Below are 18,094 nucleotides of genomic sequence, written 5' to 3'. Positions count from 1 at the left end.
ATTTATACCCCACACATCTTACTGGGTTGCCCTGTGCAATCTGGGCAGTTTCCAACATATATAAAAACATAATAAAACATTAAACATAAAAAATTCCCTATACAGGGGTAGGATAATGCCATGTTGTTGTTGTTGTTGTTGTTGTTGTTGTTGTTTAGTTGTTTAGTCGTGTCCGACTCTTCGTGACCCCATGGAACAGAGCACGCCAGGCACTCCTGTCTTCCACTGCCTCCCGCAAGGATAACGCCATACCCTCCAGCATTTCTTTAATGAAAATAGGGACATCTTAAGGAAAAGTGCAGTGAATACCCATTCAGTTCCCCACAAATGAGCATTGCAAGGAAACTGATAAAAGTTACTGCATAGTTGGCCAAGCCATACAAAGGTTCCTCCTATGGAATTTTGTTTTGTGAGATGGCTTTGAAAAGCAGTTTGAAAGCCAAGTAATTATTTATCAGAAGTTGGCATTGTGCAACATTTTTAATATCAGATGTACTGATCTCAGTGTATGTCTAGTAATAGATAATAGATGTGAACAAATAAATTAACCAACAGGGATATGTAGGTCAATGCCCCAAGCTATCCTTGGTTTCTCCCCATAAAACATTAGAGTTGGCACATTCAAACCAGCTGAACAAGGGATAATTCTTTTATTCGTAAGTAATGTGCTTTCATTATCATGATTTGAACAAAAAGCTTTGTGCAGAATCTTAATTTCATTAATGGCTAATAATCACATCCCTTGGAACTTTGTGAACAAACTTCACATTCAGGCAAATTTGCTCCATCAAGTGTTAGAATGCAGCCTGAACAGAAGTAAACCCCCAGCCCCTTTGCTTGGCTGGAAGTGTATGATAAATAAAATATCAAGAGTCTAATGATTTGCATTAAAGATCACTCCCTGGATTCTCACACTCCCTCTTCAATAAGATGCTATCGTATGGAAACCTTAATCAGTATGCAATCTCTGCATTCTGATTTCTACCCACAATCACCTCCTCTGTAGTTGATTGGAGGCTAGAATGCAAGCCAGCAAGACGGTGGTAAATGCATACCAATGAAACGAAGTTTTTTTAAAAATATTTCTGCTTTGTGCCATTGGCTTTGTGCTAAAATCTATAACCTGTTTATGATTCTAGACATCTCATTCAACAAACAGTGTGGGTGTTGTTTTAAAGAGCTCTTGTATCACAATGAAACATGGTATGTGTTGCGTGTCGAGGTCCCCAAGACACTCCCCAATAAAACACAATTGACACATGATTTTTAGTTTAAGGTTTTTGGCATAATATTGGCCACAACTTTATTAAAATTACAAGCAATGTGAGTGGTTGCTTAGGCATTGGTTGTGACTATCTGACCCTGGATGGGGACAGACTGACATTCGCACGCCCTCGAAGTCAAAAAGGGAAAAATTTTGGGGAGACAGGACTGGGTACCATGCCTCACCTCTCCCCAAATGCTCCCAGGGGCTCTTGCATGGCCCTAGCCCCTTGACAGGGGTTCAGAAAAAAGCATGGCGAGCCCCTGGGTTCCTTTAACAGAAAACCCTTGCAGCAGCAGCATTTTGGAGGGGCAGGCAGAGCCAATCCATACCCCTCCACCAACCAATTCCTAAACCAATGCCTAACCGCAACCTTACAAATTGTGACGATTTGCTACACAGTAGGCAAAAACCAAATGGCACCAGCCAATCAGCCAAATTGACTAAATTCCTACCGGGCCCCTTCCCTAAAAGCAGACGACCCCATGACAGGCATAGTAAGGTCAAGCGAACAACCTGAAAATAGGAAGGGAGGGTGGGTGATCCGATGCACGCAGCGAAAAGAGGAAGCTCAATGCTGCGCATAGGGTATTTAAAGGCTATGGCTGTCAAGTCACGAAATGGCAACATTTAAATCTCCCCAGCAACAGGAAGCTCAGTGATAATGGTGGCCAAACTCTTTTCCTGCCCAGCAACAGTGGGTATCTTGTTAGCCCCCACTGCAACACGTGCTGTCCATGAAGGAGAATACGCTGTATCAAAATAGGTAACAGAGTACAGGGATTTGGCAAGAATTAGTTGCCTGCTTTAAAAACTTAAGTAAAGCACAGGGTGGCTTTTAACCAACAACCTGTGAGCTTTTGGCTCACTTGCTGTGTATAGGGGTTGCTAATGTAGCACTAACAGGCATTGGTGTGTCTGCCACTATGGTGCTGGCAAAAGGTCTGAGGAAATATCACCTCAAAAATCCGCAATGCAAAGGACAGTGTTTGCTCTTCCTGCTCATTTCCTGTTTCCACTGGCTCAGCATTCTTACTTTGAACAACCCTTCCCCCAGCACCCAACACACACACACACACACACACACACACACACACACACACACCTCCATTTCATTGGATACCAGGATTGGACACCCACCATTTCTTCCCTTCTAAACTGAAGAGAGATACAAATAGCTTCTCTCTGTGAGTGAGCGTAGCAGTCAGTTGGGGAGCTGAAGGAAGGCACACTTGCACCATTTTGTGGCCCTGTCTCTTTTTCTGCTCTTCTAGATGTAGCAGCCATTTTGTGTTCTGCAACACACCCCATGACAGCGTTTAATACAAAGCCATTTTGTGATTGGCACCCATGGAAAGCACCCGCTTGCCCAAGGATAGCATGCCTGTGGGTGGAATGCCATACTCGAGGCCCTTCCAAGTAAATTATTCTGCGTTTAAATCAGGAGAACGGAACCTTGGACCTGAGGGCCAAATGCAGCCCTCTAGACTGCGCCACCTGGGCTGTAGGAGTCTCCCCGGGTCACACCCATCCCCATATAGCTCCATGCCCTCTTCAGGTGCCTTTGCCAGGCTAGAATGTGCCTTTCAATGGTGATAATGAATCCCTCAGGTTGAAAAAAATGGTTAGCCAGCCTGGGTTAAAACATGGTTAATGAGACCCAGCCAACATCACACAATTCTTTCAGATCCTGGCTTGTCATGAAACTATAGTTTAAATAAGATACAGTTCCCAGAGTTTTGACATCATGGGAAACATTGGTTAGCGTAAAACCTGGTGCAGATACTTCCAGTCTTTGTTATACAAAGCAGGTGTGTGCATGATCTTGAGGCTCACACAGTTGAAAACCATTTTTTAAAAATCTGAACCAGGCCATTTCTCATTTGTGTTCCCTTCCTTAGCCTTTTTTCGATCTCCTTGTCTGCCTTCATTAATCTTTTCATACCTTTGCTGTCTAAAGGTCCTGCCCCCACTCTGGTCCAGTTTACTGCTCTTAAAGCATTTAAATAAAAGCATTTCTGTGCTTTTAGCAAAGGGTTTGTCTGTAAACCAAAGATCAGATCATGCATCTATTTGTAATTAAGCTGACCGATAAAGAAAAGGATGTATATTTATTGCCCTTCAGTCCTCAGGGTTTGAAAAAAAAACTGCTGAAGGCAGATTTGTGGATATTAATAACACAAGATAATGTCAAACAAAATGTATGTTTTATGGCAGACCCACAGAACATCCCATCATAGGAAAGAAATGTCTGGTGAATCTTCAGATTAGTTCATATGATTAAAATCTGATTAGAGCAGAGATTGGACAGAAAACATAAACCTCTATTATCCAGGACAAATATGAAGCTGCAAGTGTCGTAAATATTTTGGTCAAGCCTTATTATACTTTAAGATTTTGAGCTCTTTGATAGCTTTATTGCATTTGATGTCATTACGGAATGGCAGAACTCGTATATTAAGAACTGATGTATTTGCGTACTCTTCATTATATGTTTATTGCCTGGTAATAAAACCACATTTATTTATACATTTGGCATATTTGTAATGTTAAACATTTATGATGCATAATTAATTCTTGCTGTAATAAAGCTGACAAATTATCGGCAATAATTAGAGTTGATGCATATGGCACACCGAGAAGAAAAAGCACTAAATACTTTCAGGTGTGTTGATAGAGAGCAGCAAACATATGCCAAACCCAATATGCCCCCTCTATATAAATGGTATCTGCTAACCACTTCTTTGGAACCAATTTGTGATTCATTTATGAAATTACTAATATTAATCTGAAATTTAGCTGGAAGAAAGGCCCCATTGTGCGAGAAGGCTGTCTCCAGGAAAATACATTCTGAGCCTACTGAGGTGGTAGAAAGGTTCTGAAGTCATCCGTAGAGCTGAAGGGCCAGAGTTAACTTGTAGAAGCATCCATACCCTGGACACTGAAAGCTCCAAGTTCAACCACTGTGTAAGGCTTGGAAAGATTCCTGCCTGAAACCTAGGAGAGCCCCTGGGTGAGATGGTGCAATGGTTTGACACAGTGAATTGCAGCTTCCTAGGAATTAAATACCTCAAGAACCGCCTCTCCACATATAAACTGATCCAGACTCTGTGTTCATCATCTGAGGCCCTTCTCTGTGTGGCTCTTCCACATGAGGTCCGGAGAGTGGCAACATGAGAACAGGCCTTTTCTACAGTGGCTCCTTGTTTGTGGAATGCTCACTCCCGGGAGGCTCACCTTGCACCTTCTTTTGGCACCAGGCAAAAACGTTCCTCTTTAACCAGGACTTTGGCTGATTAATATTCTACAGCCTGTGTTTGTAGGGGGGGTGGGTGGTATTGTTTTGCTGTTTCTGTTTAATTTGTGCTTTTATCTTGTACAGTGGTACCTTGGTTCTCAAACTTAATCCATTCCGAGAGTCAGTTCGACTCCCGAAACCATTTGAAAACCAAGGCGCAGCTTTTGATTGGCGGCAGGAGCTTCCTGAACCCAATCAGAAGCCGCGGAAGCCATGTCGGACGTTCAGCATCTGAAAAACGTTCACAAACTGGAACTCTTACTTCCAGGTTTGCTGTGTTTGGGAGCCAATTTATTCAGGAGCCAAGACATTCGGGAAGCAAGGTACCACTGTATTTTTATCTTGTGAGCCGCCCTGAGATCTTGTGATGAAGGACAATATATAAATCATCACAATCATCACCACCACCATTTATGTGAAAACCTGTGATGTAGCAAGTACAGTATCTGGAAACCCCAAACTTTCATGGGGCCATTCATGTGCAGAATCTCCAGGTCAGTGTCACACATCCTTGTCGGCACAGGGACAGAAATGGAGAGTTGTACAGAACTGAGTCAATAAATGCAGCAAGTTTTCAAGTATTATGCCAACTGGTGAAATACCAACATTACCAGACAGATTGGTGAAGGGGTAAGGGACAGAGAAAGAGACGTCATATTATACAAACCAAAAATTATCTTTGTAAACAAAGACATAAATTGCCATAATATATTATCTTGCCATATTAAATCATTCTACATCAGCAGCCAAATCTGAAAAAATCACAATAGATTAAAGGTTGCAGCACAATCTACAGTATGTGACACTTGAGCTGATGAATGGGGCTTGTTTTTTCCAAAGCTCAATAAGTGAAGACTAATGTAGTTCCAAGTTGTTATATTTCTGCCTTCCTTCTTTTATGCAGATGTGGTTTGTACATTTCAACATTTCAACAGACTCTTAAATCTTGCTTTCTTCTTCAGACAACTGAAGTATGGTGCAGACATCCTCCAGCCTCTTGCATAACATATCTGTGCTGCTACAATTGCTTCAAAATATTAATGTGCACATGCAGAAGGCTTTGAAGCTAATGGATTCACAGTGCCCACCCACTAAATATCTATCATCTAACTTAGCTTATCATCTGACTGGAGTGGGTCCGTCCCTAGCTATACCTATTTCATGAATGACTGTAGCCATTTTTGACCAAATATAAGATCCTCACGCTTCTGACAGGTGCTGTGTATAGCTGCAGTTAAATTATATACTATTATTTTTCCTATATTCCATTTTATTTATTTCCTATATGTATGCTTTTGTCATCTGATGTTGTGTTACAGTATTTTTTCTTAGCCTTCTGCATTCAATAAAAAAAGTGAAGGTAGCTTTTCCTCTCAAAATCCACAGCAGCTAAGAATTACTTAATAATAGCTTTTAAATGTACCATTTTCCCATCTAGTTGGTGGGGACGGATTCAGGACGATTTAGGAATTTCCAGGATCCTTGGCATTTATCCTCTTTCTAGTAGCCTCTGAATGAGGCCATGACTATTTGTTTATTTATTACCCAAGATGGCTGGATTACTGATCAACAAAAAACTGAAATGAAATTGAGCAGAAATTTGAAATTGCACAAATAGTAAATAAATCAGGGTTTGACTCCAATTTCCTACATCTGGAAGTCATAGTTAATTTATTTACATCCTGCATTTTCTGCACAGGCGTTGTGCTCAAAGATGATAACAGAACAGGTGATTTAAAGACAATCACCATAATTGTGACAGATTACAACATTATAGCATTGCAAGTTTAACAAATCCAGTTTATTTAAGATATACTGAAAGGTTAAATGAGTGTCAAACACACCAATAAGTGAGTTAACAATATCCAGTGCCAATAATAGTACTCTCAAGTGCCTAAAAAGGAATTCATTCAACAGTGCATAATTAGTAATGCAGTTCTGTTCCTCCATGGTGATGGCACTGGACAACTAGTTTTGGGGTGGGTAGGAGAAGGTATTGCTAATGGTTCTCCCACTGAGAGTGGAAGGTAGGAACAGGGCGTTTTGGGAGTGGAGTAGGGGCAGGACACTGCTGATAATTGGATTCACTGGATTTATGGACTCTCTGAGGGTGCAACCCTTGAGCTATGCCAGTCCAGAGGTGGCAAAAGTTGTAACACAAAGTCCTCCACCCAAAAAACCCCCCACCCATTTTCCTCCTCCCTTGTCAGTACAGATCAGAAAACAGGGTGAAAAATGACATAGCTGTCTGCTGTGATGCACATCTTTGAATTTTGTGATGCAGTTCTTTGCTCAAAAGCTATGTCAATGTGCATTTTAAAAATGTGTATTTTGAGACAGAATACACTTTGAAACGTGGGTTTTGAGAGAGAATACATTTCTAAGTGTACACATTGTGAGAAAATATGTTCAGAATGCCATTTAAACACATATTTAAATGCACATGGGTGTGAATGCAGAGATTAATGAAGAAATGGGATAGAATACGCTTATAAACGAACACATGGAAAAAGTGGCATGAACTTGAAAGATATAGATATGTCCATTCTCCCCTTTTTCAATTGTATATTTTATTTTAAATACATTGCGGAGGATGTTATATTTCATGACACAATGACGTTAAATCTTATTGATTTATTATATATTAATAAAAAATATTTAAAGCAATAAATTCTTTGCCCAAGAAAGAGTAATATCAGCAAAAACTGTGAGACCGGGAAAGTCGTTTTTCATATTGCCTCGTCTATCTTTCACAGATCCTTCTCTCACAGTTTCAGAATCCTGATACTGGAAGAATGCATAAACTAAATTTTCTCAGCAGAAAAAAATTGTCAGTAGAAAAAGTAGTATTGGACATTTCTAGCTTGCAACACGGTTTCCCAGCAAGCATGTTGGCTCAGCTCTTTGTTTTTGTTCCGAACTGCTCATCTGTCTGTACGCAGGGCAAGCAATTTATCCAAAATCTTTCCATCTGAGGCAGTACAATTGTAAATAGTCATTTGGCTGCTCAGCAGTGGTGGTGCTATGTGCAAGCATGATACCGGATTTTAAACCCTGGCTCCACTCAACATGTGGAAATACTAAGTCATTCCAAATGTTATATTGGGAGATGGATTATCCTGCATTTCCAAATCCTATTAAACAATATCATGTTGATGATGTGCTGGGTAGCTGATAGATCTAATAGGTAGACAGAATTGCTCTAGCAAGTATTTTAGCACCCCTTACCATAACTTGGAGGGACGCGGGTGGCGCTGTGGGTAAAACCTCAGTGCCTAGGACTTGCTGATCGTAAGGTCGGCGGTTCGAATCCCCACGGCGGGGTGAGCTCCCGTCGTTCGGTCCCAGCTCCTGCCCACCTAGCAGTTCAAAAGCACCCCTAAGTGCAAGTAGATAAATAGGTACCGCTTTATAGCGGGAAGGTAAACGGCGTTTCCGTGTGCGGCACTGGTGCTGGCTCACCAGTGCAGCTTCGTCACGCTGGCCACGTGACCCGGAAGTGTCTTCGGACGGCGCCGGCTCCCGGCCTCTTAAGTGAGATGAGCGCACAACCCTAGAGTCGGTCACGACTGGCCCGTACGGGCAGGGGTACCTTTACCTTTACCTTACCATAACTTGGACCATTTTCCTACTAACTTTTCAGTATTAGCTCAGATATCTGATTTAGTAAGCAGAGTATTTAATGCTAGCTGCCATAACACTTACAGTAAATGTAGATGATCTGGAATTCGCATTCAAGACCATGTTTCTGGTTGCTTCTTTATGTGTACATGTAAAACACTATACAAGCACACCTTAAAAAGGTAAAATGTGGAACATTGGTCAGCATCATTCAAATCCTGGTTCCCCAGATTTAATTTTAACTCTGTCTTGCCCCTTTTCCTATAGTCACTTCACGACATGATGGCCACTTATGCGAGGAGGGGAGACAGCTTGTGCTAACCATGATCTGACCAAATTTTGTGCACCCAATCCCACAAGCTCCTGACCACTGTTTGGAATATGATCTGTAAACGCAGCAATTTAGGTATACTTATGTCCCACATATGACCTAAACTTTCATTGGTGATTGTCATTAAATGCATGAAAGGTTATCCTGTATACACTTCAGTACCCAACAGTAACCAAAAGAGACTCCCCCAAATATATCAGTGATTGGGCAGGGTTGTAAGGAATCAGATATCCTGGACCCAAGTTGCTAAGGGCCTTGTAAATTCATATAAGAACCTTTAATCTGGGATAGCTCAGTTTGGTAGAACACAAGACTCTTAATCTCAGGGTTGTGGGTTCAAGCCCAGGTTGGACAAAAGATTCCTGTATAATATTAATACTTTTATTGTCATTGTACAACCTGTGTACAATGAAATTAATTGAGCCTCCCCCCCCCCCGAACACTCAATCTCTTATCAAACAACACATCACTTCACAAGTCAATTGTGCTGTGTTATTTTCCATTCAACAGCCTAACAGCCCATGGATAGAAGCTATTTTTTAGCCTGTTGGTACGGCTGATTATATTTCTATATCTCCTGCCCGAGGATAGAAGATTAAAGAGGTGCTGGCCAGGGTGTGAATCATCCCTGAGAATTTTTCTCGCTCTCCTAAGGCAACGATCCCTTGCGATGTCATCTAGCGGACTCAAGGGACAGCCCATGATATCATGTGCTGTATTCACCACCCTCTGTAGAGGCTTTCTGTCCATGGCTGTCAAGCCAGCATACCACACTGTGATACAATATGAAAGGACACTTTCTATTGTGGACCGGTAAAAGGAGTTCATCAATTGTTGTTTAACATTATTCTTTCGCAAGACCCTGAGGAAATGGAGTCTCTGTTGGGGCTCTCTGACCACCTGAGTTATGTTGATTTTCCAAGTGAGGTCCTCACTAAGGTAAACTCCCAGGAATTTAAAGGAGGAGACGGTATTATAGGGGGTTGGACAAGATTACCCTCATGGTCCCTTCCAGTTCTACAGTTCTGTGATTCTATGAAACCTGGAGAAACGAGCAGACAGCACAAACTTTTAAGTACTACCTGCGAAAGGAAAAGGAAGCACAAGCTTTTGGCACTTTTCACCTATGTAGTCCTTTGCTCTCAAGAGGAGATGACAGTTCTTACTACCATCCCATCTTGTTTAGCCCTTGGTAACCTCATTTTTTCAGTTGGGGCAGCAGATGTGCCTCTGTGCAAACAACTAAGGCTCTCATACAGCAAAGCTGATTCAGGAACTGGCAGGCGAATACAAAAAGAGGGAACGATGAACAAATGTTCTAATCATGACTTCTTGGGAGGTTACAGCAACTTGTGCTGTAAAATATTAGTGAACCGAACTTTGCGGTTTTTTAACAGTCTGTCCTGTCTGTCTGACTTCATTTAATCTTAATTTCTGTCTCTTGCAGTGTGATTGAAGCCAGCAGCAATTGTGAAAGGCATGTACACATGCATTTTAATATTTGTGGTGAATCCTGCCTCTGCCAAGTTAAAATGAGACAAACATGAGCGAGGGAGGCCTGGCAAGGGAATAACAAACAAAAAATTAACAAGAATAATTACAAATTGAAAACCACATGCTGTGTGCAGGCTACACACAGGAAGGAGTTTGGAAAGCTGGGAAGTGCACCACTAAAAGGAGGGGGGAGATGGAATTTGAACTTCAATATTTTGCCATACTTGTGGCAGAAAAATAGGAAACAGTCTCTCCTTGTATTTCTGCAGCAAGCTCTAGGTATTGAGGAAGGCTAGTTGCGGTAAACTTTCCTCCCCTGGTTAAGTGGTGAGACAATCTTTGTCATCCCTTACTAATGGGACACAGCCACCACTACAAAAAGCCCCTTCACTCCATATCACAAGTTAAGCATACACAGATTACATCCCCCTCTTTGCACATCCCCACCAAACCATTCCCCCACCCTCAGTGTAATCCTATGCCACTGTGGAATGTATATGAAAGGGAGTGTGATGTAGTGGTTAGAGTGTCAGACTAGGGCTAGGGAGACTCAAGTTCAAAGAGAAGAAATTACAGTCCAAAGAACAGGTAAATTTCATGGTCTTCCACAACTTCTTTTTCCAAGATGGCACTGATCAGATGTGCAACCAGCCCCATCCAGATCATTGATACATTTGTGTACATTGTCCACGTGAAGCAGCACCAGGAGATCCCAGAATGGGAAGAGTTCATGTGTGAAGGAGCAGTTACTTGGCTCATGTTGTTGCTTCCTGAACCAGTGCCAACAGAGCCCTGATGGAAGCATGCAGGTGGTGTGGGAAGTAGTCCATTCATTAGTGCATGCACATTTTACCAGCAGGGTATTTAATAATGGGGAAGAGACTGGATCTCAGGCTTGCCTGTAAGCCATTCCCTCAGAGTTGAAATCTGTGTAAGAAAGTCACTCTGTACATTCCAAGAGAGGAACCCTTTGCTTTTGGATTGAGCTCAGAAAGTGCATTCTAGAGTTGCACCATGGTACACCCTGACTGATACCAAATTCCATTAATAATACCCATTTGCACTAGGAAAGAGAAGAGGATGTACAAGCAGCAACTTCTGAGGCAACCTCTGCTAATGTCTGAGAATAGCAGCCACAGAACTTTTAAACAGCTGCAGAATAGCATTTCTAGACAAGTCTTTCGTGATTAAACAGATTTTTCCTGCCCGTTCTTTCTGGTAACCTGGCAACTAGGTATAGGCCTTTGTTGTTTGCTGCACAGGTGACTATTTCTGTGAGGTCTGGCAAACAACTTGCCTTTCCTGAGATGCTATAGTATAGCTTAATAAAATGCCTTGAAACTTCCTCTGTGTGTTCTCTCTCCATATTCCATGTTATGTTTTCGAGGCAGCCGACATCTCTGACTCATGAATGCCCTTAGGCCAAGGTACCTGCTGTTGACAGTACATTTTGGTTTGAAAAGGGGAAAGAAAGGCACAGTGTTTCCTGAGGTGCATAATTCCTTTCCAAACAGGCAATCAACGTATTGGTTTTGCGGTCATGATTCTTGTTTGCTATTTGTTTGCTTGCTTTTGCCGCCCTGGAGATTCAGATTACTGTAGACGAAGGGATGGTGGTAAGGAATCTCCCTTAAGGCACCGCACCAAGGCCTGGTCTACACATGCAGCAGAATGAGGAGAGAGTGAGATGAGCGAGGAAACCCTGAGGCAATAGAAGAGACCGTACCACTTCAGACTACAGATGTGTGAGTGTGTGTGTCACATTTGTAATGCTTTCCTACATAAAGATCTTCCTACAAGTAAAAACTAGTGCAGTTGGGAGCAGGCTAGGCTAAAGCCTTCTAATTGAGGTACCATGTAGAGAGTTATCATTTAAAAATAAAATAAAATGAGATGAGATGATTCAAAATGTGTCTGTATCCCAAAATGGTACAGTCCACCCTTCCACTTCATAATTCTGCCTGCATTCTGTTGCAAAGAGCCGGTCTGAGATTTTAGTATGGGTGGTGATACTGAGGAAAGCAGGACCAGAGTGGAGCAGCACTCTCCCCACTTGCGATTCCCAGCAAATTAACATGGTTGGGAGACCAGGGGGGGAGGGGAACGACTGGAAAAATTCCACATAAAAATGTCTTTCTCTGGGCGCTTCCAGATGGGTGTTTAATTTTATTGTTGGACGGATGTTCCTCATGCATGCAGATATTTTGCTGCATCCACACACCATTGCTAGCATCGGAACGCCCTTCTTCTCCTTTGGTGATCACTAGTAGCCAAGTAAGATTGTCTTCCATGAACACGGTTTTAACAGTGAGTCCGTAAGTGACTGTGGAGGCCAATTCTGGATCCACACATCCTTCCACGGTGGGGACATAGGTTTTCGGGTGGGAGTTTATCATGGTGAGGGTTTGCCAAGCATGCCTTCCTCTTAGCACATTTCTCCATTTCGTCCTGACACCCATGACACCTTTGATAAAGGTTGTTCTCCAACTGGAGCGCTCGCAGGCCAGTGTTTCCCAGTTGTCGGTGTTTATGCTACAGAATGTCCAACAGTATTTTAAGCAGGTAAGCTTCTTGTTGTATGGACAGGTGGAACTTCTTTTATTTATTTTGTGTGTGTGGTAGTTAAGAACCGTCGACTCGATTATTTTTATCTCTTTTTTTTATTACCAGGATTGTTTTATAAAACTGATGAATGTTAGAAAAATGCTGGAATGAAATTACTTGGCTCTAGTAAAAATGTTTAAAGAATTAGGTAAGAATATTATGGTTGTGAGAAGTCGGTAAAAATAAGATTTAAGTTTTAAGTTTTTAAGGTTTTCTATAAGATAAGATGAAAATAGATTAAGGTAATGTAAAGACAGAATATTATGAAATATGGAAAGGATTTGCTGCGATAATTATTAACTAGGATAGCAAAAAAGGGAGGAGGAGGAGGTCAAAGAAAGAAGGTAATGAAAGTTGAGGATTTGAGAATGATGGAGTTATTATTGTCTGTCTGCGGCGTATTTTTGTTTTTTGAATTTGTATTGTTTGATGTGGTTTGTTTTCTCTTTGTTTCTTTTTTTTCCCTTTTCTGCTTTGTTTTTTCTCTGTAATTTAAATTTTTTTTCAATAAATATCATTAAAAAAAAAAAAAAGAACCGTCTGCAAGCACCTGAGCCTTTTGCAGTGTCACTCTGCCACCATTCTTCAGTGAGCCTGGGCGGCCTTTGGGGATCTTGATTCATATCCTTCCTCTTCAGTGGGCTTGACTTTATGGACTTGAGCAAGTCGCTATCGTTCACTCTCAGTTTCCCATCAAACGGGACTAATTTGAGCTGACCTGCCATGGCTATAATGGGAGCAAACACGACAGATTGCAATGTGAAAATTAAAAGTGCCAGAGACATGATTAGTAGACGTAATTATTTAAATGCAAGACATCTGCCATGTTTTTAATATGAGCTCCATAACTATTATGGCTAAATTAATGGCCAGTATAAGAACACTCTGCTTGTTCTTAGTGACGTGTTTGGTTGATAGATAACACTGCGGTGGGGAGAAGCACAGTGAAGTCATCAATGTCAGAAGTAAAGGTGATATTGCATCCCCTTAGCTCAAGTGTGATGAGCTGAATCAGCGGTGAGGGAGAAATATAATGGCAAACTAATAGGATTCATAGGAAGCCTCTGCCCAATATTATTTTCAGATGAGTGTTGCTTTTCTCATGCATCATTGTACTAAGTTTCTGGTTTCTTCTTTCACACACAGCCTCACCTCGAAACACATCTTACACTTGAACCCCAAGCTAATGAGAACATTCTGCACATGGAAACAGGTTCCTATGCACAAATGTTCTTTACACATTACAAAATCCCTGCATCCGGTGGTTTGACTCATTAACCACCCCTCTTATTTTTAATTGGCACAGAGGTGGACCATCTTCGTTGTTTATTTTTAAAGGGCTGCATTCCCTCAATGTGATGGGAGCTGCATACTGATAGTGGGGGAGGGGACAGAAATCAATATTGGGTTGGGTCGCAGTCAAATTATGGATGTGTATGGATACAGAGCCAAAGGTTGGTGAGGTCATCCCCTTGTGCATCTCTTCCTGCCATTCCCTTGCCACTCACATTAAATTGGGCCAGTGGGTGCATGTGACCCATAGGCTGCCCCCTTGTGAGTTAGAAGAACAAACCCTTACAGACCTTAAAGCAGAATGGATTGCAAATTGCAGCTTTCTGCCAGCATGTATTTAGATTGTAAGCTTCTGTGTTGTTGCTGAGTTACCTTGAGAGTGTCATGTGAATAAATATTGATGATAATAATAATAATAATAATAATAATAATAATAATAATAAAGTGAAGCCCCGGTGGTCAATAGCTCACAGTACACTGACATATTAGTCCTTTCACTCCCCTCTTGCTGCTTCTTTTTTTCTGGAAGGGTCAGTGATCCATTGATCAAACCTTGACTAACTAATCAATTCCACATTATGCATTTATGGATCCAATAACACATGATAATTTTGTGGGACTTTTCTAGATTTTCATGGGAAATAGCTTCTACCACTACAAATAAAGTCCACTGAATTTTTTGCCACATTACATCTTGCCTCTTGCTTGAATATTCGGTCTACTTTCTCTGTCCACCCAATTGCTCTTCCCAATGTTTCCCAACTCCTCGTGGGCTCCTTCTGGAGCTCTGGGTGGCTGTGTGCATAGGATGGAGTTTGGAACAGTAATTCGTTACAGTAACCACTTGTGCGGCAGCTGCTGTAAACTTTGTTTAAACAAGTGTTTCAGAATATTTCAATTTCCTGAAGTTTCAGAAAGCTAACATATCTGGTTTCAGACTCTCCTGCCACACAAGTGAACATCTGCTGGCTCTGCAAGAGAAGTCTATGCTTTTTTTTGAATAGCTTGGATTGGGATGGTCAAGAGCCGGCAATCCCTTAGTACCTGCTCAGAGAATTTGTGCCCCTGTTGGTCCCAGACACCAAAAGACTAATGGGAATGTCCAGAAATGTCATCCATAAAAATCATAAACTCTAAGATGGCCTAGGGTAATAAGACCAAGAAAGGGTTGCTCCCCACATCCTTCATCCAATTACAGCATAATCCTATCCATGTCTACTGAGAAATTGGCCCTATTGAATTCAGTTAGACTTAGTTCCGTAGGGTTAGGATTTCAGCCTTAACTTTGCTTCTCCTTTCCTGTATATATCAAATAGAATCAGAGTCTATCTAGTCATGGGAATGGCTCACTGTAATATTTATACCATTTTCATATCCTGTGGAGGGTGCTGTAGTGATTTTGTTTGTTTTACTGTTTTTGATGGTCTGTAACATGTAAGAGCAATGAAAATATTATTTTTCCTTAAAAGTAAAATGTATACCATATGCATTCTGAGAATGAAAGAGTATGAAAAAAATTATCTGCCAGGATACTTGCTTCTGCATCTCCACAATAGCTATTCACACATATTCATAAGTAGTTTGTATCTATTTATACAGACATGTTCCTTACGTCCCCCACTGAAATTTGCATGGGTAAGCTCAGGAGCATTCCTTAAACAAAAGTACTACTTTGTGCATTGCATGATGAATTTATAGTATTAAAAATAGATAAGACAAGAGTCTTCTTCATGCATTCAAAAGAACCTATGTTTTGCCTTTATATTCAAGTAATATATCTCTCAGATTCAGTCTGTTTTCTGTATTTACCTTGCTTTGCCCTTTCCTCTCTTCCCCACCATCTCTCCTTTCTCTTCTCTCTAGTCCCCTTGTTCCAATTGCTGCTCATTTTCCTACTCAGCAGGTGGGAGAGTAGCACTCTGAGATGGCATTTCTGCTTGGCACCCTTCTCGCCAATGTCCTTGGTTGACATCTGAGTCTGGATGTAGGAAAGTGGAGCAAGTCCCAGTGGCACTTCACAGAGGACAATAGCCCTCTCTTGGTCACGACATGTTGTCATTGCAAATTCTGTTAAGTTTACAACGGACTTTTCCACACTGGAATTTACTGCGTGTTTGCGGTTGTTTGCATAGTCCTCATAACATTACCCTCAAACAACACAAACTTGATGCTTTCCCTCTGTAAATTGAATGAGCGTAGTCCAATGCACAGGGAGAGATCAGGCTCCAAACCACTCTGCTCAGAATCACAGACAATTTGTGGTTTTAATGTTTTTGTGTGAGTGGGTCAATCATCACTTTCTATTCCCCTCTCAATACCTACTACTTCCTCAGTGCTTTCATTTCTTTTCTAGCCATGCTTGTAACTGTTTCCAATCAGCTCCTGAACAAAGCAGCCTGGCTATACAGCTTTCCCTCAGATTTGCGCAAAGCCAGAAAGTTACGCAAGCAAATCTATCATTGCCCCCTGTGTGCTTTTCCGCATTTCCAGGGCGGGGAGAGGTGCGCATGCAGATATCTGCATGCCTGCCCTGTTGATACTTCATTGGCATAATAGAATAACAAATTAAAAGGCTGGGGGGACACAAAGGAAGCACCTACTGATAAGAATGGGAATGATATTCAGATTCAAATATATACAGGTGCAGAGTACTCTGGTCTAATTTGAAAAGAATTCTCCAGACAGTTTCCTCTTTGAACAGTAGGGAGACCATGTGTTACAGGCAACGACCAATTTACATGTGTCCTATTGATGCGTGACCCAGAAGTGGCCAGAAAAGGGGGTGGAGTGGGGTAGAGGAGGCTTATGTGTGCTCCACAGTCTCACACTATGGCCCAGAATGCAACCCCCTGTACTTACCAGTTGATAGGGCTACATATGTTAGCTGTAAGGTTTCTATCTTTTCTCTCTCAGTTCAATGGTGGGGGGGGGAATATCGCACAACACGGGGCTCAATGTGTGGGGATCATGTATGTTAAAATGTATCTCTGAACATGATGGTTTTTAGTTTTGTGTGGACTGATGGTTTTTAGCAAGCAAATCAACTGAGTTGGACATCTTGATAGGCAGAAGGGGGGGGGAGGCCATTCCACAAAATATTGCAGACTAAAATGCAACGCAAAGAAATGTTACGCAGCCCAAAGCAAGCAAGTGATGGCAAAGAAAGCTGAGATTGTCTTTCATCCACCCCAACCCTCTTCCCATTTTCTGCTCATCTTTCATTCATTCTGTGTAGTTCTCGTAGTTATTTTCGTGCACTAGCAGTAATTCTGGGAAGCATTAATAAGAGAGTATTATGTTTACTCCAGTTAAATATTATAAAATTCCTTGTTTGGGCAAAAAAAGCAAAATGCAAGATGGCTCTGCTATTTTAGGAAGGCTGCATTATCCACCTGTTTATTTTCTTTTTATCTGTCTCTGTATTTCCAAGAAAGGGTTTGTATCTCAAGCTATCGAGACGTGGCAAGCAATCTTTCCTCTCTTTCAGAAGTAATACACAGATTATCTCCCTCTGTAGGGTACACTATAAAAAAACAATTTCCCAAGAGTGACATTTTCCCCCATGAAGATATGAAGGATAACATTTTTATGAGCACATGTGAAATAATAGTTTGGTTTTTTTCTTCCTCTTAGGGAGACCCTGTGGGAAACATTTTCAACAGGTGAAGGAGACAACTTCAGTCCTGGGCTTTACATTAATCTGTTCCATCTATTGAGATTTAGATTGCTGTGCTATGTGTCCCATGTATAATAGCTTAAATATAATTTAGAGGTATATTAAAGGCAAATTGTTACAGCCGCAATATTAAATTCATGTCTTTCAAAGATAATAAAAGTTAATTGGTAGTGCTGAAAAATATCAAGACACCTGAATGTGTCTGAGCTGTAGAATGGTTTAATTGATGTCCCATCATCCTCCCCATACCTTCTAAATAAACTGGGGGAAAGAAAGCAAGTTTGGATTTAAAAAATCACACTGCAATATCTCTTTGGCCCAGTTCACAATACTACAGCAGAGGTGCGTAACTTCTGGCCTGAGAGCCAGATGTAGCCCTTCACTTAACTGCATCCTGCCCCAGGCATTTTCAGGGACTCTTCACTGCTGAAATGGTGAGTAAAGCAGTTGCTCAGTTTGAAGGGAGAGTCCCAGTCTGGTGGCATTTAGGAGGTAGCAAGTTGGAGCCTGGCT

At 41.4% G+C, this 18,094-nt stretch overlaps 1 long non-coding RNA gene across 1 annotated transcript in view; it reads right to left on the bottom strand.

The window, feature by feature from the left end:
• Nucleotides 1-15,944, bottom strand: part of LOC308458533 — a 55,199-nt gene extending 39,255 nt beyond the window's left edge. The window contains exon 1 of the long non-coding RNA XR_013977527.1: nt 15,715-15,944. This is a non-coding gene — a long non-coding RNA (uncharacterized lncRNA). The remainder of the gene's footprint in view (nt 1-15,714) is intronic.
• Nucleotides 15,945-18,094: the final 2,150 nt, after the last annotated feature.

The sequence above is a fragment of the Podarcis pityusensis genome, assembly GCF_964106645.2.
Source record: "Podarcis pityusensis genome assembly, chromosome: 11".
Lineage (NCBI taxonomy): Eukaryota > Metazoa > Chordata > Lepidosauria > Squamata > Lacertidae > Podarcis > Podarcis pityusensis.
This window is presented reverse-complemented; position numbering and strand designations above follow the sequence as displayed.